Here is a 22,518-nt window from a genome sequence, read left to right as displayed (position 1 = left end):
TTGCAACAGGGAGGCACCAGGCAAGTGCGTGAAGAAGCCATCTTGGATGACAGCCAGTCAAGCTTGCAAAGGATTTCAGCCCCAGTCAGTATCTAACTGCAACTCATAGGAGATCCCAACTGAGAACTGTCCAGATGAACCTGGTAGCCCAGACGGGTGAGAGGCAATAAATTGTTTTAAGACACTAAGTTTGGGAGTATTTTGTCACACAGCAACCAATAATCAGGACTTGTCGCTTCCTCAGGGAAACACCCTCTGGTGTCCCACACTAGGTCAAATGTCCTTGTTTAAGTTTCCATGGCACTTGCATGTCTGTAAGTTACACACTTTACATTCGTAATTACCAGTTTCAGTGTCAATCAGCCCCTCTTAGGCAGCAACTGTGTCTATTTTGCTCACCCTTGGACCTCCAGAACACAGTTGCAGTTTAATAACTATTTTTTAAGTAAGTTAATGAATTATTTTTGAGTGGCTATCTTTGGGATTGTTAACATTGTTTTCTTCTCCTCTTTCTCCTTTCCTGCCAGTGCCTGACGGACCACCTCTTACCACGTGACTATCTCCAGCAATAAACAGTAAAAATAGCCGCTGCTTTAAAAGTAAAAAAGAAAAAAATTAATGAATAAATAAATAAATAAATTACTCTTTAGTGTAATAAATGAATTGACAGACCAGTGTGAGAGGTCCAGCTCTTTGCCTGTATTTCCACAGTACAAATTAAATAGCTAAAAAGCATTATTGAGAGTTACAGTGATTTATTCATTCCATAAACATTTACTGAAGCAGCTACTGAGTTCTAAGCACAGGTGTTACTACAGTGAACAAAACAGATACAACTCCTGCTCTTGTGGAATTTACATTACTACAAGAGTAGTGGAAATCTGACCGTATGCCAGGCACAGATCTAACTGCTTTCGCTGTCTTACTCTCATGGGTAAGGTGTGGCTGAGAAGGAGGTGCATTCTTCCATATCCTGTGTCAATCTGATCCATCCCATCCCAAATCCCAGCCCTCTATGAAGTCTTTCCTGAGGACTCAGTCCTTTCAGGTCTCTTCCTTCCCTGAATGTCTAACCCATCACTGAACAAGTCAACTTTGTAAACCGGCTTTTTCCCCCCAATTAGACTATGAGCTTCTTGAGGGCAAGCCCCATCTTCACACCTGTGTCCCTGTTCCCACAAAACCAGAAAGGTCTTCCTGCCTCTTGCCTTCCTCCCTCTAATGCAGCCTCCACATCTCTTCTCTTAACCCTTCAGAGTCTCCCCAGTAGAACAAGAGTCAGCAAGCATGTTCTGTAAGGGGTAAGTAGCTTTGGCTTTAGGAGCCGTACAGTTACGTTGGCTACCACTCACCTCTACTGTTGTAGTGCAGAAGGCAGCCACAGACAATAGGGAAATGAATGGGCTTGTCTGTGTCTGGTAAAACTTTACTGACAAAATAGGCTGACAAACAGAACGTGGTGTATATCTGTACAACAGAATAGAATTCAGCCTTAAAAAAGCAAGGAAATGGGACGCCTGAGTGGCTCAGTTGGTTAAGCATCTGCCTTCAGCTCAGGTCATGATCCCAGAGCCCTGGGATCGAGTCCTGCATCTGGTTCCTTGCTACGTGGGGAGTCTGCTTCTCCCTCTGCCTCTGCTGCTCCCCCTGCTTGTGCTTGCTCTCTATCTCTCTGACAAATAAACAAAATCTTTAAAAATAAATAAAACTAAAAAAAAAAGGCAAGGAAATCCTGTCTGCTATCACATGAATGAACTGTGAGGACATCATGCCAAGTAAAATACGCCAGTCACAAAAATACAAATGCTACACAAACCAATGTAGATGAGGAATCAAATGTAGTCTAACTCATAGAAACGGAAAGTAGAATGGTGGTTTACCAGGGGCTCAGGGGCTGGCAAAGAAGGAGGTGGTGTTTAAGGGGTATAGGTATTCAGATTTGCAAGATGAAAAAGTCCTAGAGATCTGTTTCACAGCAATGTGAATACACTTAACACCACTGACACATAAAAATGGCTAAGATGATAAATTTTGTATGTGTTTTTTACCACAACTTAAAACAACAAAAACAACAGGCAGAGAGTCAGATTTTCTTGCGTGCAGTAGTTTCCTTGGAGATCTAGTCCAGCAAGGAAGGACTGCAGCTCTACCAATCACCAGCAATGGGACTTCAACAAGTCACTTCCCTCTTTAATTTCAGGTTTCTCGTTTGCAAAATCAGCAAACTAATAATACTTTTCTCTCAGGACAGGTGAGAGAATTAAATAAGACAATATGTGGCATGGTTCCTGGCACACAATACGTGACCAGTCGTGGCCTAAAAGCCCTTACCTCAATCTGCTCCACCATCCCTCCCCCATGAGCTCATACTCTCCCTACTGCCAACCCTCCCTGCCATCTGGCCACACTGGCCTCTGTGCAGATTCGCAAACTTGTAGGCATGTTCTCACCTCAGGGTCTTTGCACTGGCTGTTCCCTCAGAACCAACATGGCCAACTCTCTCCTGACGTGATTGTTCATGTCACCTTTTCAAGGAAGCCTACCCTGACCATCCTATTTAAAATTATAACATACATCTTCACCCTGGACATCTGATTCCTTTTACTCTTTTTTTAAAACAAACTTATAATTTTAAAAGTTTTATATTTACAAAATTATTGCAATGATAGTACAGTGAGTCCCAACAAACCCCACAACCAGTTTCCTCCATGTGACACTTTACAGTTATACAGCACATTTGTCACAATTAATGAACCAGTATTAATACATTATTAACTAAAGTTCATATGTTACTGGGCTTTCCTCAATTTTGTCTAATATCCTTTTTCTGTCCCAGGATTCTACCCAGGATACCACATGACATTTAATTGTCATATCTCCTTAACCTCCTCTTGGCTGTGAGTTTCTCAGACTACTTGTTTTTTATTTTTTTAAAGATTTTTTTTTTTTAATTTATTTATTTGACAGAGAGAGCACAAGTAGGCAGAGTGGCAGGCAGAGGGAAAGGGAGAAGCAGGCTCTCCGCCGAGCAGGGAGCCCGATGCGGGGCCCAACCCCAGGACCCTGGGACCATGACCCGAGCCGAAGGCAGCCACTTAACCGACTGAGCCACCCAGGCGCCCCCTCAGACTACTTGTTTTTGATGACCTTGACAATTTTGAGGAGTATAGGCTAGGTGTTTTATAGATTGTCCCTCAACTGGGATTTGTTTGATGTTTTTCTCATGATTAGACTAGAGCTATATGTTTTGGGGGGAAAAAACCACAGAGGCGAAGTGCCATTCTCATCACATCATTTCAAGGGTAGATACCTATCAACATGACTTACCGCTGTTTCTGTTAACCTTGATCACCTGGCTTGACCCTTTCTCCTTACGCAATTACCATTTTCTAAAGTACCACTTAATTTACTTATTTATTTAATGTTTAGTGTTTCTATCTAATAAAATATAAGCTCCTCAAGGGCAGGAATTTATGCTCACTTTGTTCACTATGGTATCCCAAGTGCACAGAATAGCGTCTGACATGCTTAAAAAAAAAAAGGGCACTAAATATTCAGGTGTTGAATGAATGCACTGTTATTCCTTTGCATGACATTCATGGCCTTTCGTGACCTATGCACCTCTCCAATTTGTAGATTCTAACCAACATTCACCTTGCCGTTTTACTCCTCCATGCTTTGCTCCAAGTTGGGGAGCCTTTCCCAATTGCTCAGGCTCTCTCATAGCACCCTGGGTTTGCCACATTGCACTGAAATGATCAACAATCTCTATCCCATGTATTCCACTCCACACTCTAAGTGACTGGACGCCAGGCAGGGTGCCTTACTTAACCTCCTGTGTAATCTTTGTGTTTTCATCCTTTGGGGCTCCATTTTTCAACCTCATTCTTTTTAGAACTTCATCTTTTCCCTAGGATATATATGCCTCAAATTCACTACAATACCAGGATCTAATGCCAAGTTTAGTCTCTATAAGTAAACGCCTCTTCCTAGCTTGCCTCATTTGGTTTTGAAATTAATTAATTAGAAATAACAACAGCATATTCAGACAGGTCAAAATATGTAGATTATGTTCCTTTGACAAAGTGAACTAAATAAAATGAGTGTGTCGGTGCAGTGTGGTTTGCCTCAGCACAAAACTGGAAATTAGAAGCTAATTAGAACTGGGTTCTAAATCTGGCTCAACCACACACACGTGCTGGGTGGCCTCTGGCAAACCATTTAACCTCTGGGTGCTTTACTCAGCTACCTGTATCCAATAAAGTCGCTAACATCAAATTGCTATGCCTGTGGATCATTCACTAGGTAGCTGTTCCAACATGCCTTTAAAAAATGTAAACTGTAATTATGGAGCACTCCACTGGACCTCACCCATTCAACAACCACATGCTCCTACTCTATACCTTCAATGATGTGTCAGCCCAACAAAGGCAAAGTCAGCAACCAACTACTTATAATACACTACTTTTCAGCCAAACTCCATGATCTATAGATATTTTATCTTATTTTTATACAAAATACCCTTTCTGTAAAAAGGGTTATTTCTCCTATTTAACAGACTGACAAACGGAGGTCCATTTGTCAGTGCAGTAATAAAAGCTCAACCCAAAGAATCCCCTGCATGCGTCAAAATGTAACAGGATGGAGAATCAGTGTATTGCTATTTTCTAACAAGGAAATCTGCTGTTTACATGCTCATTAGGCCAGGCTAATTAAGAGGATGAATACGGCAGTCCTCCCACACCGAGGCGGAAGCAGCTATGAGCAATAATACCAGCCCAACCCACACAAAGGTGCCATGTTCTCCCAAGCTGGATGGTAAAAGTGCTGACTTCCTCCCACTTGACTAAATGGCTTGTAATCAGAATTTAATGAGTGCTGAGAGGGTGTCTGAGGCCAGGGAGTCTTAGAAGCAGCTGGACTAGAGAGAAAAGGGCAATGCCGAAGACACCTAGGGTGAACCGTTTCTGCCAGTCCATTTTCAAACATGAGAATGAAGAGGGATCACCAGGACGGTCAGCATATGTGGCTCTCATGTGTTCTTCACTTTGGTTAAGGCTGCGGCTGACTGAAAATTTTCTAATATATATTTTATATATATTATATATATATATCTAATTATCTATATATTATCTATATATCTATATTATATATATCTAATTATCTATATATCTATATATCTATATTATCTATATATCTAATTATATAATGTCAAGAATCCACCACAGAAGGATCTGACCCTAGTAAAATACCTTTCTGGACTATGAGGCTATAAGAGATAATGATTTTTTCAGGTGCTTTGACATGACGACACCGTAGGCATGTGAATGGAGCACAGGGAAGCTACAAACAGCAGATAAGGACATGGTGTCGCTGTGGACCTCATAAGGAGTTCAGGGGTCTTTCAGAGGAAAAGGATGGCGAGAAACACAGATGGAATCCCATTTCATAGGCCCAGAAGGAACATTAGAAGGCTACATTCTATACAAGTTTTAATAAATGAGAAATCTATTGCTACGTAACACATCAGGAGAATAAAAAAATATAAGTGGTAGAGTGTTTTCCCAGTTCTTTTTTTTTTTTTTTTTTAAAGATTTTATTTATTTATTTGACAGAGAGAGACACCGCGAGAGGGAACACAAGCAGGGGGAGTGGGAGAGGGAGAAGCAGGCTTCCCCGCGGTGCAGGGAGCCTGATGTGGGGCTCGATCCCAGGACCCTGGGATCATGACCTGAGCCAAAGGCAGACGCTTAATGACTGAGCCACCCAGGCGCCCCTGTTTTCCCAGTTCTAAAAGCAATAAATATTCATAGAAACTCTGGAAAATACTGACAGATATGGCAAAGAAAATAAAAATCAGTCATGATCTCATAACTCAGAGAAAATAGATCAATAGTTAGGTGTGTTTTGTCCAGTACTGACTTGGAATCAGATTATATATATATATATAATGTGGGGACACTGTCTGTTTACATATATGCTCAAAAAGCAAATAACACTAACCTTGAAAAAAAAAAAAAAAAAAAAAAACAAGCAATGTCCCAGAATGTGCTGTGCCCACTTACACCTTCAACCTGGCACAAGGCTCCACTCGACTGAACCTCCCTTCTAGAGCTCTGCAGAGACTTCCTCAGTACACAACCACTAGTGTTCTTCCAAGTCCTGACCCTCCTTGACACTATTAACCAGCCCCTCCTCAAACATCTCTGCGGCCTCACAGACATCACACACTCTGACCTTTTCTCTCATTTCTACTGCCTCATTCTGGGTCTCCATCTTTCTCCTTTCCTTACTGGTCCCTTCACCAAATGTGGGCATTGTCTGAGCTCTCTTCTCTAACTACAGCTACATATTCTCCTGAGGTCCATTTATCCACACTTGTCAATAATTACTTCTATGTTCATGCCTTCCACATGTCCACTGTCGGTCTCAGTCTCAGGCCTGACCTCTGGTCCTAGGTTCCCAACTATTCTTAAGACTTTTCTACCTGGCTTATCTCATGACAAAATTAAGCTCAATTTGTCTAAAACCACAATCAGTTATTCATTCAATAAATATTTGCTGAACGCTCACCATGGGCTGGGCACTGTTCTAGGCACTGGGGGGACAAATAAAATCCTTCAATGAAGCTTCTGTTGACAACAAGGCCAACTTGCTCACCTGACACTCTAAACCTTTCAAAACCTCGGCCTGGCTTGCCTGCCCAACTGCTCACTTCTCTTCCGTAATATACTCTTTTCCTCCAAACTGCAATGCTATCGCTCAAATTTTGTTCTCCCAACTCCAAAACCTTACTTAACACAGTTACCTCTGAGGTACCCTCTCCCCACCTCTACCTATGAAATTCTATCCACTCTACAAGATTCAATGCCACTTCTTCCACAAGCTTTCTTTAATCCCTGATCCTAAAACAGCCTGCTCTTTTCTTTAAATTTCCACAGGATGTCTTTGGTACTGTCCCCACAACATACATTGCATGCTGCCTGTTCTTTCTGAAATGATGACAATAATAATTATAATTTATCAAAAGCCCATACTGCGCCAGCTACACTGCTTGGTACTTTATATCCCTAAGCCTCATGATATATAATGTATTATTACCTCCATTTTACAGACAGAAAATGGAGGCTCAAAGACAAATAATTTGCCTGAGGTCACACACCTACCCTACTGGACTTACAGCAACTTGAGAGTGGTGATTTTAAACCACTTCATTTTTATAACCCCCACTGGGCCTAGAACTATGGCTAGTACACAATAGCTGCTCAGTAAATATTTGTTGAATGAACAACTGAATAAAGAGTAAGTTTTCAAAGCGCTGACATCTGTAAATATAAATACCACCCTGATTTTCTGGCAAAAGTATATTTGAATTCATTATAAGCTCATTTAAGTAAAATCTGACAAAACATATGTTGACTTGAGCTTTTAAGATTTTTCTTAGTAGAGAAAGCTTCTACGCTATAGAAACCAGGTTTAAAAATAACATGGCAAGGGTCAGGCAGCCAAGACCTCACTCAGACCTTTTATAGAAGCAAAAGCACGTATGCAGCACTAGGGAATTGTTTTGTGAACCACTGCAAGTCAGTAGTTGGGCTGGTCTCATTTTCCACTGACTTAGAGCTCAAGCTCTTTCTAATACCAGTAAAGAGATGTTCCCTTTGAAATACACCAGGCAATCAATTTAAAGCATTTTTCAGTACAGCTCTGTGCTTGCTTATTGTTTGCCACTTGCAAAATCATTGAGACATTTGATGCCCCAAGATGTTTTCCCAGAAACTAACCTAAATGTAAGCATGGCACTTCAAATCTCAGACTGCTTTGCCGTTATAGGCAGTGATGTTACTATGCCCCTATGTCAACCACGGGACTGGAAAGCCAAGGCTCCTGAGCGGGGAATCCCATTTCATAAAACCACCAGAGTTCCAATATGTCCTGCTTTTAGAAACCAAACAGACACAAACTTCAGTTATGTGTCTAAAAATACAGACTCAAATGTTTTCCACTTCCCTTTACCTCCACAGCAAGGAATAGAGATTAAAAAACAGCAATAATCGTGCCTCGGACAAACCTCATTGGTTATGATACTGCCACGGCACAAAATACACCCACTCAAATTATCTAGGGCTGAGGTGAAGTAGGCGAAAACTTCCATCATAAAAATCGCATCTTGCTAGAGTTAGCCTCCAACTGCAACAGGGAGTAACTTCCTCGTCCACGCAGGTGCCATCTGAGCCACGCCAGCTGGCACAGCTGGATACATGACAGATCACAACCATGAAGGTAAAAACCACCAGGGACGTTCACTGAGACCCCGCTACGCAAGCTACCCAGAAACAACCAGGGAAGTAGCTTTAAAGATATCATCAATTCATATAACCATGTGGCTCTACTGAGAATAATCATTTTCATATGCATGGCTTAGAGTACAGTTTATAAAGTGCTTGGTAAGCTTCTTGATAAAAACTAGTAGTAAACAGAGAGAGGTAAGAAAAAGTAGCAGGATTACTTTAAAGATGATGAAAGAGAAACCAAGATGACTCATCTCTTGTCAGTCAAAGGCCCTATGGGGAACAAAAAGAGGTTCCTGGAATCCCTGTCTAATCACTGAGCCAACCAAGTTCAATTACCCTTTAAATCAACTTAAATCGCTTAGGGGCCCTGATGTTAGAAGAACCATAAACTGTAAGTAGATTGAATCCAACAATTCGCCACTCAGTTTTGAGTTTGTTCAATGGGACAGAGGTGTGGCAATGAGAACACACATTTCTGAGACCAGAAAGGGTTAATGTCCCAGCACTGCCTTCTAAGCTGAATGACTACAAGCAAGTCAGGCTGACTCAGGACTTCCGGGCCCTCCTTATCTGCAAAATGGAAATCCTGCCAATGCCTGCCCCCATCTACCTTAGGGAATTGTAAAGCACAAATGCAGATAATGTATGTGAAAGCTCTTTGTAAAATCTAAAGCAATTACTATTCCTATTAGAAGCTAGCTGATTGTTAACCACACAACCATTTATACTCAACAAGCCTTTACAAGGATGGACCAAGTACCCAAACACTATAATAGAGGCTAGGGACACAAAACCAGAGCTGCCCTAGAAGCACGTAATAGCTGGTGGGGAAACATAAAACCAAGTGTAAACAGTGCCTTAACAGAAGTATCCAAAAGGTGTAATGGGAACATAAATAAGTAATCATTAATAATCAAGAGATAAAAAGAGTCATAATGACCAAACACAATTAAATGACCTAACAGTCCACACTGAGATGACTTCAGTTGGAAGAAACCAAAGACAAAGTAAACAAACAACCAAACAAAACCAATCATACCTGCTCTAGAAATGATGCTGCTTCTGGCATGAAGCTGTCAACCTTTGGTAAGAGCTTCAAAGGCTCCACCAAAGGGTAAGCTCAAAGTAAACTAACAATGGCACAAATGGAAGGCACCAATGCAGAGAGCTCTTCACAAGCTGCCCAAGTCTTTCTGACCCATAGAAACATCACTGGCCAACTTGCCTCTGTTGCATGGCTGGGATGTCATGGGAAGTGAATAAATGCCTCACTTCCTGTTGACTTTAATTCCTTAGGTCACTGCAGCTGATTAGCAGAAGGGAAAATACTTACAACTTTAACCTTCAAAACAACAATCAGCTTATGGGTTAGCACATACTCACAAAACCATTTCCCATGGGCATGTAGGGTGAATGTACATTAGAAGTAATTAAATGATTTTTTTTCGTTCTCTGCTACAACTGAACCTGTTAAAAAATGAGCCTTGGGTCTTTGTTTAATGGCATCCTGAGAGTATCGGACCCATGATAAGATCTAAGCAAAAGGTGACTCCTTATTTGAAAGGACAGACATACTCAGTGGTGAGGAACTGCATCCATGACCCCTCCCTCCCTTTTTTACTTAATCTGTGACAACAACCTTGACTACCAAGCAGCCTCTTACAATTCTGTCAGGAAATAAGCAAGGCTGGCAGAGGCAGACAAAACAGCCTATGACCTTCAAAGATAACGACAAGGTAAGGTAAAATAATAGGATGAGTCTTTGTTATTTTACTATGTACAACATGAAGGTCAGAAAAATCTCTGTCCATCAAACAGAACAAAGGAAAAGTTTACAAAATATGAAGGAGAAGAACAGTAGGAACTATATTTTCATCTCCATTTCTGGATTTAAATTTCTTTTATTATGGACTATATTCATGAGTATGGAATGGATTTTTAGAAAACAATGCAACAGCATGTAAACATTCTGGAGTTCTGATTGGTGCATATTTCTTTAACTTTTTTTAAAAAGATTATTTGAGAGAGAGAAAACAAAGAGGGGTGAGGGGCAGAGGGAGAGGGACAAGCAGACTCCCCGCTGGGTGTGTAGCTCGACATGGGACTCAATCCCAGGAGCCTGGGATCATGACCTGAGCCAAAGGCAGACACTTAACCGACTGAGCCACCCGGGCACCACTCTTTAGCTCTTTTGATTTGACATTAAGATGATAGGCATATGATTACTGGGACTCAAACAGCTGCTCATCATCCAAGACTACCACTACTAAACTCATTAAAAATGTCCCGCAAAGGGCTCATTCATTGTAGACGGACACATTTAAATATGGAATGATGTATTTAATAAAATATTTAAAAACAAAATAAAGACAGTTCTTATAGTTCCTAAGCCAAGACCAAGATTAAGAAGTCATAGCTAATATTTTTGAGTACTTACTAAGGGCAGTCATTATTTAAGCCCTTTATCTGCATCATGTTGTTAAATCCTCACAACAACCCTATCGGAGAGCTGCTATTATTACCGCTTTACAGAAAAGGAAACTCAGATTTAAACAGACCAAGTTATGTGTCCAAAGTAATACGGCCAGTGAGTGGAAGTAAGACTCTAAAATGCACATACAGCCCTGTATGGCATTTAATAGCAAATTAATTACCCTGAGATAAGAGAGCTAAAATTTTACATACATGGTGCTTTGAATTTTAGTGTCAAACATCAGCAACTTTAAATTATTTATTATTAATAATTAATAATAATTATTTAAACTATTTATTTTTAAATCTTTGTTAATCCCACAACTCAGAAAGTTAAATGCTAATTATCATCTTTATACCCAGGGAAACAGTTTATACTTAATTTATTCAAAAAATCATGTCTGTAATACTTCTGTGTCATTGTAAGTTCTCTGAGGGAACGGTGGATGAGAGGTCCCTGAACAGAGTAAAAAGCTGTTCTCTAACTAAATAGCTAACCTCAATTCTCTTAGTGACCTTGAACACATTACTTTGAATGTCTGCAAGAGTATAATAACTGTGACTTCATTTAGGCCAAATAAGGGCTTTTGCAAATGTTGACATAGTCCTAATTGCCCAAACCTTTTACTAATGTTTCCCTAAGACATCATTTTTCATTTAGCCAATACATAGAAACACTTGTAAAAAATGTTTACTTAAAAAAAAAAAACCTGCTAATAAGTGTTTCTGTCAAAAGGATTAAAGAAATATTTTCAAATTAAATGTGACTATAGATAATTCTAACATAGTTTAACTATTAAGGCATACCCAAATAAAGTGCCTCCTTCTTTTGGGGGTGGAATAGGGGTAAGAATATCATTGTACATGGGGCTCAATCAAAGTAACAAAGTTGACCCTCAACCTTCAGTGTTGTTTCTTAAGTCTACTGAAAGATGATATGGCCACACTACCAGGAATCCATAGACATCATATCTAACATTTCAGTGAAGGACAATCACTTTGGGACCATAAAACCCAGAACTGGAAGACCTCAGTTTCAACATTCTATGCACAACGACCAGAGGTGTGATTCTGGGCAAGCTATGTGAACCTGAATTCCAGTTACCTTGATGCAGGTCAAATAAGGATACCTGTCCAACCCTCTTCAAAAATTTTCTTGGAGAGCAAGTCAAATGACATAATGCAGTGCTTTGTGAACTCCAAAGTACAGGATACAGGACGCAGACAGGGGCTGTGTGGTGCCAGGGAAAGGGTCCGCATTCTCTTTGATCTCCTCTCATTATAAACCAACGAACTGGTACAGAGGAGTGACAGCAATCAGTTCAGGAAACTCTGGGATAGGTTTTAATCTACTCAAGGAATGCCTGCACTGTTCAAGGCAGCGAGAGTTACCGTGTTTTCTGCTTTTCTGGTGGTCTTGGGGTGGGGAGATTCAATAGTGCAAGTGCATGATGATTCAAAAGGAGTATCTCTCCTCAAAGAAGAAAAACCAAGTAAGTAAAACCCTCCCTTGCCCTCCAAGTTCCCCTACAGCTAAAATATTTTCTCTTCCTACCTTTTAATTCCAAGTTTCTAGGAGAAACTTGCTCTTTATGCTTTCTGACTCTACTTCTCACCACCCATTCATTCCCCGCCCGGCGCCGAGGCAATCTGGTTCTGCCCTAGCTGAAACTGCAGAGGCAAAGGTCATCAACAATTTCCTTGTTGCTAAACCCAGGAGACTTTTCACTGCACGTCGGACCTGACCCCTCAGCAGTATCTGACCTATTGAACGCCCACTTTGCATTGCTCTCATGAACACACTGATGCAGCCTCTTCTGATGTTTCTCCTTTATCTCAGGATGCTCAGTTCAGTCCTCACTATGAACTCCCCTTCTTATGCTCATATCATAAATACAGGTATTCCTCCATTTTCCCCATAACCCTCTTATTAGTTCCTCTTCTATCTGAGTGATCTTCATTTCTGTGGCTTCAGCTGCAGTCCATGTGGTGGATGAGGACCAGATTACTCCCCTGAGCTCTAGACCCACAAATGCAACTGCCGTTTGGATGTCCCCTAACTCCTAAATGTGCACAAACCCAGCTCCTCATCTTACCCTCAACCTGGTATTGTCCATACAGTGAAGGACACCATCATCTGCCCCAGAAAGTGAACAGCACCCTTGACCCGTCTGTCTCCTTCACCCGCAATCACTCCAAAGAGCAAGTCATATTAATTCTACCTCTACCACATCCTTCAAATCTACCCATTCCTCTCTTTATTGTCTTAGTTCAGACACCACCACCCAGTCTTCTTCCCTTCAGTCTTGCCCTCCTCTAATCCAGTCACCACACTGCAACAGAAGTGGGCTTTCTGAAATTAAAACCCTGGTGTCTTCTGGAAAAACCATACACTCCTTAACATTGCCTGTAAGAGCTCATGGCCACTCACTTTCCTGGGCTCATCTCTTGAATCTCCCTCTTCACCCTCCATCCCACAACACACAGGGACACAACTTGGCTAATTTTAATTCAGCCTTTGGGTCTCTGCTGAAGTATCACTTCTTCCCTGACCTCCCACGTCCATTTTAGTCATCCCTCTTATGTGTTCCCATAGCATCCTGATCTCAATTATAATGCCTTTCATGCTGTGTAAATTGTCCTGTTTACTTGTCTGTCTCCCCCACTAAACCATAACTTTCATGAAGGCAGAGACTGTGCCTGTTTTATTCAAAGTTGTGCTCCTGGCTCCAAGTACAAGAGCTATGTGTCACGGTACAAAACAAGTGCTCAACTCTTACTTGTTCAGTCAAATAATCAATGAATCCCTGAGGGTAGAAGAGAAGTTGTTCTGGAAAAGCTAAAGTGCTGACTCAAATGGATCAAGAACACGTGGGAAAATATCATTTAGTCAATTTCCTGGAGCATGAAAACTGCTGGTTACCTTTCTGATGTTTTCTAACATGTTCCCTGTTCTGTGACTGAAACCTACATTTACAATCACATATACAAGCCACAAAGTAAAGTGGATATTTAGCAATTTCCCCATTAGATAAATGTTCACAAGTAAACTGGATAATGCAGAACCAGGCAGCTTTAGTTAGTACTGAATTATAAACTGGGTACACTAATCAAGGTAACTGGACAAACAAATCTCTACCGTACTCACAAACATGGCATATAATCGGAGAATCCAATTTGAAACACATAACTCAAATTAACAGTTAATGTGTATGAAAAAGAAACAAAATGTTAATGAAAATAGCATGCCTGACATCTCAATACAATGGCCTCAATATTTTTTTATTTTTTTTTATTTTTTATTTTTATTTTTTAAAGATTTTATTTATTTGAGAGAGAATGAGAGACAGAGAGCATGAGAGGGAGGAGGGTCAGAGGGAGAAGCAGACTCCCTGCTCAGCAGGGAGCCCGATGCGGGACTCGATCCCGGGACTCCAGGATCATGACCTGAGCCGAAGGCAGTCGCTTAACCAACTGAGCCACCCAGGCGCCCGGCCTCAATATTTTAACGTTAGTTTTTGCTCATAACTCACGTTGCCATCAAGACTAATTACATCCACAGACCAAATACAGTCTTTACCTTATTGTCAGTATGAAGGTAAATTATGTGGGCTTTTTATTGTCTGTCTGGTAATATCCACAGTAGCCAATGAAGGAGAGCATACACAATGCATGAAATTTACTACTGGTGGTCATTTTTATCATAGTGGCACTCAGTACTCAGTTCTCAGAATTATTTAGCTTGCACTAGAAGTTCTAAGCTAGAATACGGTTCAGCTACTTATGAACCAAATACAAAATCACTTTAAAAGAAAAAGGATGAAGAAAAAAGCAATTCCTTGCTAGACATCCTTCCACACTGTTTCTTCTAAGGGATTAACATTCCCCATAAAGAAAATCACCATCTGGCTAGTGCCAATGGAGCAATAGACAGTTTCTGGACATTTCTTGTAGGTGTGTGAGAATAGAGCAAAATGAAAATAGGAAAGGGAACCAGTGGGGAAAATGAAAGAGTATCAGTGCTCTGCTGCTCCTGGAAACTGTCTAGAGATGGAGAATCCTAAAAAATCTGCCCAAATGATTTAATCTTTTCCAGGTTCCTATTAAAATCAGGTCTTCTGAAACAAGTAATTAAAGTAGTACCCATCTACCTACCTGCTTCTTAAATATGTAAATGTATAGCTTGGCTTCAAGTATTGTGGAAAGGCTGCATACATGATTAAACTGGAATAGAGAATGTCAAGTATCTGATAAATATTCAATGAATATTAGCATTGGGTGTTTTGTAACGCAGATGTTACCGGCCTGGGTCCAGCTTGGTTCTCCTAGCCAGAATATGCAGATGTCTTTCTTTTTGCAAATGGTTACATATCCATCACAGTTCTTTGTTTTCCACTTGTATAATTAACCTGGGTCTAGAGCCTAAAGCCTAAAATCCATCAATGTATGAGAAAACAAAGCTACATTAAGCATTTGTGAACATTAACTGTAAAAATATTCCTAAGTTCCTTTGGATTGATTGCTAGGAGTATTAGGTCAAGTGGTAGGAGCATTAGTGAGGCTGTTCATACATTCAGCCAACGAGCTTTTCAGAAAGGTTATACCATTTGCTCACCCCTCACAGCATTTGAGAGTATCTGCTCCACTGCGCACTAACTAATGTGAAGAGCTGAAATTGTTAACAATCTATGTAAATTTAAGAGCTGGAAAAATGGGGCCCTGCTGTTGTTCCAATCCTCATTTCTTTGATTAATGAAAAGAGAATGTATTTTCATATGTCTATTAGTCACTTAATTTTCTCTTCTATGGATAGTCTGTTCCTATCTTTTGCCCACTTCTCTGCTGGAGTCTGTATTAGTTTTCTATTGCTATATAACAGATTTCCCCAAACTCCGTAGCTTAAAGCAACACCTATTTCTTATTTCACAATTCTGAAGGTCAGAAGTCTGGGTGAGCTTGACAGGGTTCCCTGTTCAGGGTCTCTCTCAAGAGACCAAAATCAAGGTGTTGTTGGCCAGGCTGGGCTCTTATCTAAAGGCTCTGGTGAAGAATCCAGTTCTAAGCTCATTCAGGTTGTTGGCATAGTCCAGTTCCTAGGTTGTGCCCCCAAGTCTGAGGTTCCAGTTTCCATGCTAGGCCACCCCCAGAATTCTAGGCATCCTGCATTCTTCAAGGCTCCTCCATTCCTTCTCAAGTGTTGCCTCCACCTTCAAAATATCAACAGTATGTTGTTCCTCCTCAAGCGTCAAATCATTTGGATTTCCCCAGCCAGAGAAAGCTCTCCACTTTTATGGGCTCCTGTGATTAGATTAGGACTACTCAGATATTTTCCCCATTTTAAATTCAACTGTGTCCTATAACACAATATAGTCAAAAGAGTGGTAATTCATCACCTTTACAGGTTGCACGGATTAGGACATGCAATCTTGGTCGAGGGGCATTTTTAAAATGCTGCCTGCTATAGAGTCAGAGGTGTTGTTTCTTACCATTTGTTCATGCTCGTTATAAATCTCAATTGCATGAATTTACCAAATAAATGAACCTTACTGATGACTGTAAGAAGTTGCATTTTCACAATGGCAAAGGCAACTGTGGATGGGGCTACCATGTGCTAATATGAATTTTGAGGGGCATCTGCGTGGCTGAGTCGGTTAAGCCTTGATTTTGGCTCAGGTCATGATTTCAGGGTTGTGAGATTGAGCCCCGCATTGTGCTGGGCATGGAGCCTGCTTAAGATTCTCTCCCTCTCTGGGCGCCTGGGTGGCTCAGTTGGTTAAGCGTCTGCCTTCGGCTCGGATCGTGATCCCGGGGTTCTAGGATCAAGCTCTGCATCCGGCTTCCTGTTCAGCCCAGAGTCTGTTTCTTCCTCTCCCTATCCCCCTCCCCCCTGCTTGTGTGTTCTCACTCTCTGTCAAATGAACAAATAAAATCTTTAAAAAAAATTTTTTTAAAGATTCTCTCCCTCTCCCTGCCCCTCCCCCTCCTAAAAAAAGAATTTTTAATACCTAACTTTGCCAACACTGATATTTTTTTTAATTTTAATCGTGGGAAAATACCTATAAAATTTGCCATCTCAGCCATTTTCAAGTGTACAGTTCAGTAATAAGTACATTCACATTGTTGTGCAACCAATCTATAGAACTCTTCATCTTCAAAACTGAAACTACACTCATTTAACAAAACTCTCCATTTTGCCCCTCCCCCAGCTTCTGCAACCACCATTCTACTTTCAACACTGGTTTATTTTTATTATACGTATTTTTTAAAAAATCAATGAAATATTTTATTTTTTAGTAATCTCTACACTCAACGTGGGGCTTGAACTCATGACCCGGAGATCAAGAGTCACATGCTCTTCCGAGCCAGCCAGGTGCCCCTTATGTATTTATTAACAAACGTGTACAGCAATTATTACACGTACTGTTCTAATGCTTTAAAAATACTAACTCATTTAATCCTCATAACAACCCTATGAGATCAGTACTATTATTAAGCTCAGTCTATAAATTCGGAAACACAGCAGGTAACTTCCCAACATTATACAATAGGAAGTAGCTACACAGGAACTAGAATCCAGGTAGCCTGGCTTTATAGTTCTTGCTATGAACCATTACACTGTGAAAATATTCATTTTAAAGACAAACTCATAAGGCATTAATATTATATTACCTCTTTGATGTACTTGCTTTCAAAACACTTCTTTTTTCTAATTTTTTAAAAGATTTTATTTATTTATTTGACATAGAGAGAGAGAGACAGCGCGCACACAAGCAGGGGGAGGGGCAGCAGCAGAGGGAGAAGAAGACTCGCTGCTAAGCAAGGAGCCGGATGTGGGGCTCCATCCTAGCACCCTGGGATCATGACCTGAGCCAAAGGCAGACACTTAACCGACTGAGCCACCCAGGCGCCCACAAAACACTTTCTATGTGCAATTTAATCTAATACTCTTCTACTAACTAAAAGTTAGACTATGTCATGGAGACATGTCTATATATAGCCCAATTTTTGGTGAAGGCATTTTCGAAGTTAATGAAATGAAAACTGCCTTGTATTTGATTATAGGTACAATTAAAGCTCACAGGTAGTCAGGTTATAATAAAATACCTTATGAATGAATACACATTGCAATTCACTATGACTACTGAAATTAAAATATTAAAGAAAAAAAAAGTGTTTCTCTTTTCCAAGGAGGAAAAAAAGGAAAAAACTTCCAAATGAGTTTACAACAGCATAGCTCAATTTCAGTTTAACCTGTTAAATTCAAATCTGCCCTGCTTTGCAAGCTATAAATCTAGACCAATCTCAGTTTACCCTCAATTATATATCTCGGTAGCCATTTATTTCATTTATTGAGTGGGTCTGAAATTTCCTTATCCTGATTTTTTAGCTTAGTAATCCTCTCATAGAAGACCAAATCATGCTTGTCATCAGTCACACAGTCTCATTTACTACACATTAAAAATGATCGGAGTCCACAGAGGGAACAATCGCTGTTGCTCGAGGAGCCCCGGCGTGATGTGAGTGATAGGCTCTGCTGAGATTTGGTTTCTAGGACCCAGGAAGCAGGGAGACTAAAAACAACGCACAGGACGGGATCAGCTATTTCAAACTGCTTTCTACTTATATACCCGATGTCTAAAAATCAGCAGACAATGCATCATGTAATCTCCCCTCGCCCATTATCCACGACACTGTAGTGCAGTCTCCAGCACGAAATCAAAACCAGAGTACGGAAGAAACAGCAAAATCATCGCCACCCCAGGGATACCCTCGTATCTGTTACAACGTTGTCATCCCCACACCCTTCCCCCACTGGCCAGCCAGGCAGCACAGAAGCAGGCGGATGCTCCCCTGGCCGCCGGCTGGGCCTCTCCCCTCACCTGCGGGGCCTGCAGCCTACTCCTGGCTGGGGCTCGGCTTCGCAGCAAGCCCGCCTCACCGTGACAGCCCGTCTGGCCGCCGACCATCCCAGCCTGGCTGTCTGTTTACAAGCGCGGCTCGCGGTCCCGCTCTTAAATTCTTCCCCCCAGCCACCGGGGAAGCGAGACCCGGCACACAAGGTTCCTGGTCGCAGGGACGCGTCTTTTTTTGCCCCAGGACCCGGCCGCCGGGCAGGGCCTGACCGCACCGCCAGGCCTTATCTCTGTTTCCTTCTGCACGGGGTTTTGTCACACACATTTTGGAAACAATGGCGGGTGCCGCAGAGTCTCCTCCCTGCTCCTCCCAACGCCCAAATGGATGTTTGCAATTGGAAAATTTCACTGGGAACATATACAGGATTGGACCCATTTTTAGCAGCTCCCTCAGAAAATTACTCAGATAAGTTCTTTCTGAAAATAGGACTGTTTCAACCTGGAGGTTGCTTCTCATTTCAGGTTTGGAGCTGCGGAGAAAATCCATTTTCGCTGTCCTGTCCTGTTGCAGACAGCAGGTTGAAAGGAGGTGATTTTTGAGGGGAGGTCTTCGACCCCCATTCGGATTCCCAGCAAAACAGAAAGTTGTGTGTGTGTGTGTGTGTGTGTGTGTGTGTGTGTGTGTATTGTGTTTATATATGCACCGACTGGCCCCTGGGTGCTCCTTAGTAAGACATCTCATCCCACCAAACCCACAGGGATTCGGGCCATTTCAAGAGGATATGCTGGTCTAGCTGGACAAGCCTTTCCTTGAAGTTTCTCCGCTTTATTTCCTATCATAGCACACTTCCTAACCTTTTTCTCAATTTATAATTACGCATTTATTTTCCTTATTTTATTGGCTTCTCCACCCCTACCCTAGCCTCACCTATAAACTCCCTGAGGGCAGGAACTATTTCTTTTCCCGCACCGGGCACAAAGCACCTTTCAAATGAATGAGTGAGTGAAGAAATTGATGCCAAAAACAAACAAAAAGTCAAAGGAGGCTAGAGAAAGCAGCATGAAAGGAATCGAAAATCTGATCCCTGCCCCTTTCCCTTAAACATTAATGAGAAAAATCCTTAACCATAGAATTTTTCTGGGGCACCTGAGTAGCTGAGTCAGTTAAGCATCTGCCTTCAGCTCAGGTCCTGGGATCGAGCTCCCAACCCCCTGGGACTCCCTGCTCAGTAGGGAGCCTGCTTCTCCCTCTCATGCTCCTTCTTCTTCTCTCTCTCTCAAATAAATAAATAAAAATCTTTAAAAATTAAAAAAAATGTTTTTAAATTAAGATTTATTTATTTTATTTGAGAGAGAGCCCTTGTGAGTGCAAGTAGGGGGAGAGGCAGAGGGAGAGAGAATCCTCAAGCAGACTCCCGGCTGAACCACAGAGCCCTGTTAGGAGGTGGGGAGCTGATCCCAGGACCTTGACATCATGACCTGAGCCAAAGTCAAGAGCGGGCTGCTCAACCGACTGAGCCACCCAGGCATCCCAACCATGGAATTTTTTAAAAAGTATCTCCTTCCATTGATGTTCAGAGTTTAAGTAAGTTAAAAACAAAAACAAAACCAAGACACTGCAATTTGAGGTATATTTCTTGTTCCCTAAACAAACAGTGTTCTCTTTTGCCTCAGGACTTCTGTACAGTGGTTTCCTCTGATGAGACCTCTCACCCCTGCCACATCATGTTAGCCTAACTCCTTGCTCTTTAAAAAGCGGGTGCTATCACCCGTGTCCTGGAAACTTCTGGCAGGGAAACCTGTTACTTTTATGCACATCCAGAGGAACTCACATGTTCCTTTATAAATGCACTCATCACATTGTTAAAGTCATCTATATACTCATTAGTCTTCCTAGACCGGTGATTTTTAAACTTCAGCATGTAACAATCTTCTAGAAAAGTGCTTCTCAAACCCAAACATTAATGTATGAGGATCCTGTTAAAATGCAGATTCTGATTCAGGACATCTGTGGTGGGGTCTCTGCACCTCTAATGATCTCCCAGGTGATGCTATATTTTGAGTGTCAAGGCTCTTGGATACTTGTTAAAAATGCAAATTCCTGGGTCACATATCCACAGATTTTTATTCTGAAGGTCTATAATAGGGTCCTGAATTTTGTGATTTGCACAACTGCCTCAAATTGCTTCCAATATAGGTGATCAGTGGACTACCCTTTGAGAAAACCTCTATGGTTCTGTGAAGTTTGAGGGCAAGGGCCTGTGCATTGTCATTGTTTCCCCGCTGTGCATTAAGCACAGGGTCTGGCACATAAAATGCATTAAAAAGTCACATTTGCAGAATGTCTGAATGTATTCACTATCACTAATACACATCCATATCACCAAACCAAGGGGGTGATCCCAGAAAAGGGATGAAAAGTCAACAGCTAAGAACAATCTCAGCTGGGCAGGCTCTCAGGCCTCCATTAGGTCAGCAGGGAACATTTTACTCTTTTAAATGTAAAATATTTAAGTTCATGTCTCCATTCAAAATGGTTGTTGGCTAACAGCAGTCCCACCATCTTTTCTTTCTTTATTTTTTTTAACAGACTTTATTTGTAGAGCAGTTTTAGATTCACAGGGAAATTGAGTGGGAATTACAGAGTTTCCAAATCCCCCTGCCCCCACATGTGCATAGCCTCCCCCACTATTAACATCCTGCACCATGGTGGTACATTTGTTACAGTCAGTGAACTTACATTGACACATCGTTATCACCCCAAATCCATTGGGTTACCTATCTATTTACATCTCTTAGACCTCACAGTTATACCACCAGTTAAATCATAGTTTGCTCGAGATAGTTTGAGGGTGCCTGGGTGGCTCAGTTGGTTAAGCAACTGCCTTCAGCTCGGGTCATGATGGTGGAGTCCCTGGATCAAGTCCCACATCGGGCTCCCTGCTCAGCGGGGAGTCAGCTTCTCCCTCTGGCCCTCCCCCTCTCATGTGCTCAATCTCTCTCTCTCTCAAATAAATAAATAAATAAAATCTTTAAAAAAAGAAAAGAGAGAGATAGTTTGAGTTGGTTTGTGTCACTTGCAACTGAAAGCATCTTGACTAACATTCCACTTTTTCAGACTTGTCTCCTGCATAATCTTTTCCTCCCACTCTGTACTCCAGACACATTTTTACCACTTCTGAATACTCTTCCTTTCCCATTATCCTGCTTTAGGCTCCCCTATTATACCTCCTGCATGCTCTCAAGTTCAGGGACTTCGTCTTATTCGTATTTGCATGTTCTACAACACTTACCTTTGTATCGAGTAAATGATCTCAATAAATGTGCATTGAAACAAAATGAAATACCAAATGACCTGTAAGGAGATTTGATTATTATATCTCTTCATTAAATTTTTTTCCTTTTAGTCTCCATTTTCTACAGTAATGGTCAGGCCAGGATTCAGTAAAGCAATGCCGCTTCCAAGAAATGAAACGGTAGTCTGATCAAAAGATGTTTTAAACGTAATGAGAAAATTTGGAGTGCTATTTATAGCTTAAAGTTTGCAAGCCAAGTATACATCACTCCCATCTCCCGAAAAATGCCCCGGTAAAGATGATTAGGATTTCATTGAGAGCAATATAATTTGTCTCCTTAGATAAATTAAAAGCATTTGAGATATAGAATACTAAAGTCATAAACGGAGTCACTTGGTCAAAGAACAAATGAGCCTGCTATTCAGCTAGCAGACATCCACAAGGCCATACCCAGTGTTCAAACATTGAAACAGTTCCATACAGGGCGCCTGGGTGGCTCAGTTGGTTAAGCGACTGCCTTCGGCTCAGGTCATGATCCTGGAGTCCCGGGATCGAGTCCCACATCGGGCTCCCTGCTCAGCGGGGAGTCTGCTTCTCCCTCTG

General features: G+C 41.4%; 1 protein-coding gene across 2 annotated transcripts in view; it reads right to left on the bottom strand.

Annotated features, from left to right (window-relative positions):
* PLEKHM3 (pleckstrin homology domain containing M3) overlaps nt 1–18,974 on the bottom strand; it is a 179,754-nt gene extending 160,780 nt beyond the window's left edge. For both annotated transcript variants that reach the window (XM_032403533.1, XM_032403536.1), the window contains exon 1: nt 18,647–18,974. The gene's annotated coding sequence lies outside the window, so the exon portion shown is untranslated. The remainder of the gene's footprint in view (nt 1–18,646) is intronic.
* Nucleotides 18,975–22,518: the final 3,544 nt, after the last annotated feature.

This window comes from Phoca vitulina, unplaced genomic scaffold (assembly GCF_004348235.1).
Source record: "Phoca vitulina isolate PV1807 unplaced genomic scaffold, GSC_HSeal_1.0 scaffold1, whole genome shotgun sequence".
Taxonomy (NCBI): domain Eukaryota; kingdom Metazoa; phylum Chordata; class Mammalia; order Carnivora; family Phocidae; genus Phoca; species Phoca vitulina.
This window is presented reverse-complemented; position numbering and strand designations above follow the sequence as displayed.